The following is an 11784-nucleotide window of genomic DNA, read 5'->3' on the forward strand; positions in this document are numbered from 1 at the left end:
TAAATTCACCACTCGATCTTTGGTCAATACTGTGAAAAAGAAGGGAGCAGAGAGGTCATTAACTATAAAGCTCTTTTCCTCCGAGAGAAATATGTTTGAAAAAAATTAGAAAGATAACCTATAAGCAAAAATCTTTAAAAGTCTATTAACAGCTTCGTGATTGAGGGCAAAGATTTGAAACGAGATGCCTTGGTTTGTGTAGCTATTCCAACACTGTGTGACTTTGGACAAGTAAGTTAACCTCATGGAGCCCATCCTGCATTTTCTCCTATAAAGAAGGTAGTATAATTACTAAACTAAGCTTCTTCAGACAGAGAAGACGAATGATGCTCACTACTGAATTCTCAGCGCTTAGCGGGGATGCCCAGCCAAGTGGACACTAAATAGATGAAAGAATGAAGGCCTAGTAGTATCTTGAGGACTAAATGAGGCAGTGTTTAGGTAGCTCTATGGTGCAATGGATAGAGCATTGGACTTCTAAATGAGACAGTGGTGTAACATGCCTGGCAAATATTTAATTCTCAAAAAAGTTAACTTCTGTTATTGCTAAACAGAATTACTTAGAGACTATGTAGATGTAAAGAGGCTTTCCATTTTGGTTAACTTTCCACACAGTATTTTCTTAGAGGGTTAACAGATTTTTTCATAGTAATGTTCCCTTACTCCTTTTCTTGAAAATTTAGATCCTCTCTTGTTTTTTTTTAAGGGTTGAAAATCACCAGAGAATACTGAATTGAAACATATAAGTTAAAAAAGACAAGCTAACCTTTGTGCTCTCTTTTACCCTCTTTAATTTCAGTATTGTGACTTGTTAATGTGCAAACATCACAACATAAAGATGGCCCTTTAATTATTTTGTTTGGGAACATGACAGAATTTGATCTTAACCTCTAGACTTCCTATTTGGGAAGAGGAAGGTTTTAAGCTCTAAGTCACTTGATGATTGAATAGTCCTTAAATTGTTTTCTGCTCAAGTACCATCACAGTGAACCTGACAATTTAGCACACAATCAAGAAATGCCAGCTGGATAATTGTCTCTAAAACAAAGTTTTTTTATATTAAAAAAATATGTAAAGCATAATATGCTTTTCATTCACTTTGTAAAACCTCTCTGAGTATCTAACTCGCGGACTTTCTGTGTAAATTAATTCCCTTTTATCATTTTGTTCTCAAGTTATTTGCAGCAAAATCTTTTGCAGTTAAAAGATTTAACTTAAAGGTTGAGTTAAATCATCACTACCATCAAGAATATTATTCTGTCTTACAAATTATAGAGAAGAGGCCATGGCATAAATAAGGGCCTGGGACAGAGGAAGTAATAGATATTATACTTAGAGAATTTCACTGAAAATTAAATACATTGCGCCAACGTGAGCTTTTTATGTCCATATGTGAATTTTACAGAAAGAAGGTGCTGTTTTCAATATTTGCTTTTTTAAATTAGTATTCATCTTATAAAGGAAGTCTATTTTTAATCTAGTTTTCTTTAAGACCCACTTATACATTTTTTTTGTTTTATTTATGAGTCTAACTAAAATTTAAAGTCAACCAAGGGTTGCCTCGCCTAAAAAAAATAAAATAAATAATAAAATTAAATTTAAAAAAGAAGAGTTTCCGCTTTAGTTAGAAAACATTTGAAAGAACAAATATAGTGTTTTGTATTAACATTTTACATGAACACCATGCCTTGAACATCATAGTGCTAATAATAGCATATGGCACTTCACAGTTTACAAAGCATTTTCTATATATTATCTCATTTATTCCTCTAAATATATATTCATTTCCTTGAGTGAAATAAATTGATGTTATCAGACTATGACATAAGTGATCACAAAATATTCTTTTGTAAGGAGCTGATTGATGTACGTCGTCAGAGCAGTTAAGGAGTATTTTTTCAACATTTTTTAAAATAAAAATTATCAAACAGTTGAGAGAATAGTACATATGCCCACCACCTATTTTACATTTAACATTTTGCTATTTTTTTTACCACATATCTATCCACCTACACCTACATGAAATGTAATTTTTTAATGCTTTTCAAAGTAAGTTATAGATACCAGTATACTTCATCCCTAAACACTTCATTACATGTTCTTTTTTTAACTAGAATTTAAATTCTTTTTTTAATAAGGCAAATTTTACATACAGTGAAATGCACAAAACTTAGTTGTCTAATAGATGAGGTTTGACAAATGCATATAAATTGAGTAATATTAATTTTATTTAAAGTGAAAGAATGTTCGAGCTCACCCAGGAATGCCAAAAATAAATAAATAAAAATAAAGTGAAGGAGTGGCAGAAGCAGGAATAGAGGGCTAGAGAAAGCGACATATTTCATTCAAAAATATCCTGATTTGACAACCACAGAGATGGATAAAACATTGCAAATTAGGAGGCAGAGTATTGTTTAAAAACATCTGCTAATGGAAGCAAAAAGAAATGCAATCAAACATAATATTGCAAGAGATTTGGGATTTAAGCAAATCTAGCCACAGAGAGGACGATCCTGTTGACATGGCATTGCAAGATGGAGATATACCTTGAAAATGATGAATGGAAAACAAAAGAAACATCAAGCCACAGTGATGGGGTTAATGTGATTTCATGATAAAAACCATATAATTTAATGATATGAGCGAATGACCCTGTACAGCGAAGAATAGCCCAGAAAGATAGTATCTCTAAATGTTTGTAGCTGATAGACTCAGTCTTTTTGGGAGTTGGAAAAAAAAAAGTTCTTTAACAATAATTTTCTGGAGGAAGCCCAAAAAAATATGACTTGTGCAAACATCCCTAAATAACCAGGTTCTACATCAATATATAAATGAAGCATCAGAGTTGAAATATGTGCAACATGAACATGACTTGCATGCAGTGGTTGTAAAAGAAACGAGATATTGCCAACAATGTGGAGAAAGTGGAAGCCTCGGACATTGCTAGTAGACATAAAATGGTGCAACTGCATTGGCAAACAGTTTATTGGTTCCTCAAAAAGTCAGATATAAAATTACCGTATGACCCAGCAATTCCATTTCTAAGTATAGATAAAACAGTTGGAAACATTCAAACAAATACATGTACATGAATGTTCATAACAGCACTATTCAAAATAGCCACACACAAAAAAGGACACCACCCAAATATCAATCAACTGATGAATGAGTAAACTAAATGTGGTACAAACATCAATGGAATATTACTCAGCCATATAAAGGAATGAAGTACTGCTACAAACCAGACAAAGGTTACACATTGTATGATTCTATTTATCTGAAACATTCAGAAGAGGTAAACCCATAGAAATGCAAAGCAGATGAGTGGTTGCCAGCGGGTGAGGGGAAATGACTACTTAATGGGTATGAGATTTCTTTTGGGGTGATGAAAGTGCTTTGGAATTAGTGGTAATGGTTGCACAATATCGTGAATGTTTTAAATGCCAAAAATTGTACACTTTAGCATAGTTAATAGTTAATTTTATTTTATGTCATATGAATTCTGCCTCAATAAATAAAGAAAAAAGAAACAAGGAATTTTCTAAGGACCTCCAGAATCTAAAGCAAAATGAAATGAGAAGCCTCCAAATTCCTGTTTTCAAATACAGATCTCTTCTCATGTCATGGCTTCATTCCTTATTTTCAGGGTATTGAAATAATTGTTTAAACAAATACATATTGAATTTATATTATGTCACAGTCACTAAACTAAACACTGGGAATGTTAACAATAGAGTATAAGAACAGTCATGGCCCCTGCCCTCCTGTTCAAGAAGGCAGATATTAATCAAAACACCTTATCAATAAATAAAGATGTATAACTGCAACAAGTGCTACAAAAGAGGTTAATGGTGTTATGAAAACATATAAAAGAGAGATTTGGTGTAAGGAAGAGCATTTAAAAGGTGAAGAATATCCCAGCAAAGAATAGAATATGCAGGAGGCCTTGTAGCAGGAGGAAGTATGGTGTCTTTAAGGACCTGCAAGAAGGCCATGTGACTGTAACAAAGAAGCTTAAAAGAGCCAGAGCATGCAGAGGCTTCTAAACCATGTATCACAGGTGAGTCAGTTATTATTGTCTCAGCTCCAGATCTATCCTTCTGCTTTATGATTTGGGGGCTGGGACCCTGCAAACAATATTTTTCTGTTGAATAGCAGCTCTCTGCTAAGTTCTAACAGACTTCTAGGGGATACTGCAAGACTGGAAGAGGAAAGATGGAAGTCTTTTTCCTATTTGCTTCCTGTTCCTACCAGTGGCATCCTAGCAAAGCTTCTTAATTCTGGAAGTGGCAATATTTTCCCATTTCAGCAGCTGAATAAGTTCGCTGTTGCCCAACACTTACAGAACCTATCTTATTATCCCTTCTTCAGAAACACCAGCACCAAACTGCCCAGTGTTCCCTACTCACAGGTATGGATCCCAAACTCATTGGGCTGTTCCTCTGAGTTCAGAGACCCAAGCACCTGCCAAGCAGCACCTCCTCTTCAGAGGTCTGAGTTTCAGCTCCATTTAGCCCCTCCCCTAAGTTTCTGTGTTCTAATAATTTCAGCCTCTTCTCTTTGTTCCTTCGGCCCTAGGGTGATAACTGTTTCTGCAATTAGGACTTCCATATCTTCTATTTCTTTTTACTTCTTCAGTTATGTAATTAATAATCCATTATATTAAATTCTCTCTCTTCAAGTAACATGTGGTTTCTACCTCCTTGCATGACCTTGACTGATATATAAAGATCTAATATTAACTCTTCAAGATTCAGTTCGAATTGAATGCTATCTTCTGTGTGTGTGTTTTCCCATTACTCTCAGTCAAGATTATCCCTCCAGTTATTTCTTAATGTCTTTCTTAAGGACCACAGGTTGATGTTTTCATAATCATATGCAAAATCACATCCAGATGCCTACAATTACACTGAAAATCCTTCAATTCCCTTTCATACTTTATTTTTCTCAGTAGCACTTGTCATTATTTGAAATACCAGCTATTTTATTTATTTGTTAATTTCATCGACCATCTCTCACCATTGTTATATCCCCATAGCCTATAATAATATCTAAGACTACCAATGGTCTGCTGATAAACTTGCTCTCAAAACAAAAAAACAAAAAAACAAAAAAAGTATGATATGTAGTGTTTGCTAATATCCTTAGTATAAATACTCCCACACTTCTACTATGGCCTATGTTAAGCTACCAACTGAATATTTAATAATCAGTACTTACAAGCCAGTGTAAACTGGCTCCAGCACTCCATTGTATGTGTGACTGAGTTATTTAACCTGTTTTAAATCAGTTTTCTCATCTGTGAAATATCTGTAGGATAATAATAGAATCTAATTTACAAAATTTTGGCAAAAGTGAAAGCTGTGGCTGACACATAATGTTAATTTTATTTATTTGTATATTTGTATATTTATATATTCATCATGTTTACTTTTCTCCACATCTCACCAACATTGCTTTGTCATTTGCAATGATTTTTGCTATATTTTCTGATGTTTATACTGATTGAAACAGGTCTCTCAAGTTCTGTGGCATTCTTTGATCTATCAACAGAATACCTAGTTTGTTGGCCATGATTTGCTGATAATCAGTAGGTATAAAATTTGGGCATTCTCAAGATGTCGACTGTTGTATTTCCCTCTTATTCGTTTGTGATCTATTCATTGATTTTTACCACTTTCCTATTGGAGATTCTGCTATACTGGAGTTCAGTAGCGTTTCCTACTGAGAGTTTGGGGAATACAGAGGTGTCTAGGAAGCTTTATTATGTCCTACCCCACTTTCTTAATCTGTTTCAGAAGTCTCAAATTACCTGTTATGTCCCTGCCTAGAGTATGTCTGTTAAAGATATTTCTGTTTTACTTCCTCTGGGAAGTTGGCCTTAATTCTGCCCACCCTTGTTAGACTCAACCAACCCCTCATTATTGCTCTTTTTAGGTCATAATTCAACTTCATTTCTTAGACATTTGCCTTCACTACCAAATTGTAAGCAGAACATCAACTTTACCTTCTCCTTTATCTTTATCTCCCCAGTGCCTAGCATACTGCCTGGAATGTGCTGGTTGTTTAACAACTATTTGTTGAATCGATTGGGGTTACTTTGGAGATGCATCAGTATAGATGCAGACTGAAGAACGATGAAAGAACTCCTTAGAAATAGAGCACATCGTCTAGTGACAATTGACTATACACAAGCAGGGGAAAGTCTCACACAGACAGGAGTTCCCTATGATTTGAAAGTGGTTTCTGTGGGTGAGTTGGAGCATTAAAGGAGATTCCATTGGAAAGTTAGATAAGGGCTGATTTGTGAGAGGTTTTTTATGCTTTGCAGTAGCAGTGGTGTGCTAGAGTGGGCTCATACCAGCTCATGAACTGATTAGCAAATATTCAGGAATTTTGTAAGCCAATTGATCTCACACTGGTAGTTTGAAATCAGCCACAGAGTGAGTATTTACACCACAGATATCTGCAAATGCTACAAATCAACTTTTCCTTTTTTCTCAGCAAGTTGTTGATAGGCCACAGAAAAGTTTTGGACATCACATAAAAAGGGTTGTTAAATCTCATAAGGTTGTTGTAAAGATTAAATAAGAAAATAAATATCTAAAGTACTTAGAGTGCTGGGCATAATGGAAGCACTCCAAAAATATTGTTTGATATTATCATTCATATAAAATATAAAGCTCTCAATTTACATTAGACATAATTCCATGCACTGAAGATATAGCAGTGGACAAAACAAAATTCCTGCCCCTTAAGAATTTTAAATTCTAAGGATATGAAACAGATGATTAACAGAAACATTTTTATATACCAGGCTGTGATAAGTGCTCTGAAGAAAAGTAAATGAGGATAGGGGAGATAGAGAAGGACAGGACACTTTAATTTAGGATGGCAGGGAGAAGAACTTCTATGATAAAACGACATTTGAAAAGAGAACAGAGGAAATTAAGTGGTCACTCTTGTGATTATCTAGCGGTAGATCTTTCCTGGCAGAGGAACAGCAAGTACAAAACCCTAGGTAGAAGTGTGTTCAAGGAAAAGCAAGGAATTCAGTGTAACTGGAGTGAGCAAAGCAAAGAGTGGAGAATTCAAGGTCAGAGCACCAGGGAACACCAGAGGCAGATCAAGAAGGGCTTGTAGGTAAAATTTTGGATTTGGTTTCAGTTAGGAAGGGGACAGCGTTAGAGGGTTTTGTGCACAAGAGTAGATGGATCTGATGTTTTAGAAGGATTACTTTGCTTATGATTACTATTATGTTAGAATAGGAACTTGAATAGTTTGGCAAACAGGCCAGATCAAAGAGAGTTTAAGGGCAGACTCTACTGAGAATTTGGTTAAGTTAGAATTAATAAGCTTGAAATCTAGAATAAAACTGTCTTAATCACATTGCTAAATTATTCTTAGCAATGTGAAATGTGACCTTCGACAAGCAACTTAACTTCTCTGGGTCTCCATATCTTCAGCTGCAAAATGATGATAATAAATAAGACCTCCCAACAGGAGTTAAATGTGGGCAGGATCTAACTCTTTCGTGTATTCACGTTTTTATTATGTTTCATCATTTGGGCTTTTATGGTACCCTTAATGTATACTTTAGCCAGGGATGCACAGGTCTCTGCATCTATATTACTTCCTGCAATAAAAAGACTTCCCTGAAAATAAAAGGATATGAGTGGGAGGAGGGGTGATGATTTAGCAACTAGGATAAATAAACCTTTGAAAAGCATAAGGGCCTGAAAAGTGCTTGTGAAGTAGTAAGAAAAAATAAAAAAGACAATGATTTGGGAAAGGAAGGGAGGGAAAATGGAATTGAGTGTGAAAATACCCATAACCAATTGTTTCTCTATAACTGTCATCCAGTGAATTTCTTTGGTGGTGCTATTTAGAGTCTGGGATTTGGAATCTAGAGTAGACTTCAGATACTGTTTTAGGATCAAGGGAACTGCGGGCTGGGCTGGGTAGGGAGGGGAGATCTCAAACCCACAAACATGGGACAACAGAAAAGGGGGAGAGAGTTTTTGGGTCTAGGGGTCAATAAGTAGGTGAGGAGTCCAGTGGGGTCTGGACTGCAGGACATCAATTATCAATGTTCTTCACCATCACCACCCATTTTTTAAAAAATCTCGAATGCACATAATTACACTGATACACTCAATCATAGATTTGTTTCTTGGGCTACAGTTTCCATTAAGCTAGACACAACCCCACTTTTTCTCTCTTTCCTTTTTTAACTGTACAAGGCTGTTTATTGAAGCATTGCTTATAACAATTGTAAACGTTGTGAATGACCAACAATAAGGGAATTATTGCAACATTGTTTATAAACATTGGGAAGAAAGTGAATGGTTGGTCTCTTCTTGTTTTAGTTATTCCTCTTTAGCTTCCTTCCATTCCCTGTTTCATTTCCCTGTCTTCCTGAGATCACCCATGTATATATGTACATCCACACATAGAATATTTTTTTATGTTGTTGAATATGTATTTTCCTTAATGGCTTGTCCTTTCCATATCTTAAGGATATTTTGCTCTACATCGATATCATCAAGATAATGTCCAATATATCTCTTTTAAAGACACATGGGGATGACGTTGACATGTGTGACATACATGGGTTATAGACATGCCTCAGCAGAAAAATTACTCAGCTTTCTTCCTATCAGGAATTCAAGTTAGTGAGAATAACAAATGGGAATAATATTGAAACCACTTCTCTTTCTTTTTTTTCTCTTTTTTTCACAGTAGAAAAGTTAAGTTTTATTAGAATAGAAAGTACACTTCCAGAAGTGGAAGCAAGCCTGAGCAAGAGAAACGTGGCTGGAAAGGCCCACTTCTATTTCTTAAACTATAAATAAATGGCTGGATTTTAATTGTTACAAGTAACAGATTACTTGTGACACATTTTTGCAACTGTGGAGTTACATCTTTGGGAAATCTATATAGGATATTTGCAATTTCTATCAGCATTATAAGTGCATGTACCCTAGTGGCTCAGAACTCCCCTTTCTGAGAATTTAGACTACAGTTTTGTCTGCACATGTGTGCTGTACTATTTGTAAATGGAACATGGCTTTTTTTTTTTTTTAATTGCAAAGATTGAAACAACCTAAATGTCCTTCAGTAGGGAACTGATTAAGCAAATTATAGTACATCCACACAAGAAATACTATGCAGCAGTAAACTAAAACAAAATGATGAGGAAGTTATTTTTATACCATTATACAAAATATATTATAGGGTGGCCAAAACATGTTGTTTAGTGATAAAAATAAGGTGGAAAACTACATATATAAATGCTTCCTTTTTTGTGAAAGGGTCAAAATATATTTGAACTTGTATTCAAATTTGCTTACATATGCATAAAGATATGCTGAAAGAATTCATAAGAAAATAAGGGTAGTAGTTACCAATGGAAACAGGACCAATGAGGGACAAGAATTTGAGGGAGATTTTGTATTGTATACCTTTTATATAGTTTCTGTCGTTTGAACTCTGTGACAGCAGTAACTATTTAAAATTAAATTACAAGAAGTTTGGGAAGCAAAGTAGAGTACCAGCAGATTTAGAGACTTCTTTATAACTTCCATTCCCTTAGTCCCTGGGGCTAAACACCTTCCTCTTTCTCTTTATAGCTGGGCTGCAATAAGTTTTAACCCACAAGAAACATGTATTAAGTATGCTTAAATTACAGAGAACAGTGCTAGGTGCTAGGGCTCCCAAGGGACAAAGGAAAACAAAGCATAGTCCCTGCCCTTGAAGTTGTCCAGGTGGACTTTATCATTCTTTTTAGCAGCTAGAACAAGAATCAAAAATGTTCTCTACTCTCCTTTTCTCCCTCCCTCCTTATAATCTTGCAAAATGCTGGAAATATATTAGAATTCCTACTTAATTCTCCTCCCCTTTATTTAGAGAGTACTATAGCTTGGGGACCTCAGGAACTTTCCATCAGGTCCAGACTGGAAGACTTCAAGCCAGGGCCAAGGCTCAACTGGCTTCCCTTGGGCCCCTGACGCCTTGTAGAGGTTCTTGGACCTCTCAGATACTGCTGTGACTGTGGTTTCCGGCTTCCTGAGTTCTCACACTCAGCTCTGTGCTGCAGATATGATACTCCAGTTCCTGCTTTGGAAACTGACATGCTCAAGCTTGGTGATATTCTGAGTACGTGGGGTCTGTGGGTCACAGCTAAGAGGCTTGCTTTTCTGTTTTAGTTTTTCTCTTTTCCCTTGACTCATTATAAAAGCCTTGGGGTTACATAAGGACAGAGTATAAAGTTTGCTGGGTAGAAGCTGAGAAAGATCACTTTCCTAATTGAATATCCTATCTTATGTTAGGTCTTTAGTTCTGTTTCTCTGTAGCTAGGGACATTTTGAAACACTCTCAATGACAAATCTAGTATGAAAGCAATCAGAAAATCATTTACATAAAACTTTGCAGTTTAAAATACATTTTCTCATGTTGTTTAACTTATATGTGGTAGTTATGTGAGTGAGGGTAGATATTTCAGAGTTGATGAAAAGTGATGCTTAGGAAGGGAAAAGACTCTTCCATGCAAGTACTGAATGCCTTTCATACTACTACTGTATACCTTGTGTGTATACACGGTTTTATTGTGGAGCTATCTTTTAATGGAATGAGACCATAGTTCTAAAATTGTTGGATACTTAGCAAGAGAGATTCTACTCTCTGTACTCGAGGCTGCTATATATTCATTCTTTCACTCATTCACACAATCACAACTATTAGTAGAATGCCTACCCTGTACAAAGAATGCCTCTAAGTAAGAAAGAATTGAGACATTAAGACTCACTACTAGTGAGATGCTGGGGAGGATCTTAATTAAGGCAGAAAAGTGGATGCTGCTAGGAGGCAGTGGTTAGACCTGGGCTTTAAACCAGAACTTTGCAAACTGGACTTCTGTGGCTAATAGTGAATGTCCAGTTTAGAAGAAGCTAGCAAGCCCGGTTTCTGCAGTTTTTTTTTTTTTTTAATCAGAAAGAGCTTAACTCCCAAGGTACTTTATTCATATCTGTATCAAGTTATTTTTGCCTGGCCAGCATCAGTTCCTCCCTCTTTTCCCATTTGATGGAATATCTGTAGCTATAGATTGTTCCTCTTCTCTTCCCCTGGAAGCCTGGACTAATCCATGTGACCTGAGATTGACCAATCAACAGTGTCTCCTGGCCAAGATTTTTGCTTCTTGAGTGAGTGACTCAAAGACAAAGGGATGTTAGGATTGAATCCCAGCTGTGGTGTGTGCTGCTGCTGGCAGCAGCAGCTGCTGCTTCTTGCTTGCTTCTTGGAGTCGCTGTTGTGCCCGATTATTTTCCAAGCTTGCCCTCTTGTCAGTGCTCTGGGTCCCCAATATCCTTATATTTGTTTTGCTTGTACTTGCAACAGTGTAAGTGCTTGTATTTACAATAGGTAATACAATTTTTTACTTACAAATTGTGATGATTTCTTTACCAGGCTATGAGCTCTTTGAGAGTAGGGCCTAAGTCTCATTCTGCTCTGTTTTTGTTGCCCAGTTCAACCTGGGTCTTATATACATGCAAGTCGAATAAATGAAGAGACATGTTATATTTATCTGGGTTTCTTGGCATTACTGTGGTTGCGGGGCAACAAAATCTGTATATGCTACAAAAGCCACTAACATCTGAGCAACTTCATGTTAATAAATGTAAACTGAGAGGATCCTGCAAAGGTTCTTTCTTCCTGTGTTTGAACACTTAGCTAGGTTCATGTAGGTAGTTCTGGTCCTCAAGTTTCTGAAGTTTTGTTCTGTTT

Source organism: Pteropus vampyrus, unplaced genomic scaffold, assembly GCF_000151845.1.
Source record: "Pteropus vampyrus isolate Shadow unplaced genomic scaffold, Pvam_2.0 Scaffold336, whole genome shotgun sequence".
In the NCBI taxonomy this organism is placed as follows: Eukaryota; Metazoa; Chordata; class Mammalia; order Chiroptera; family Pteropodidae; genus Pteropus; species Pteropus vampyrus.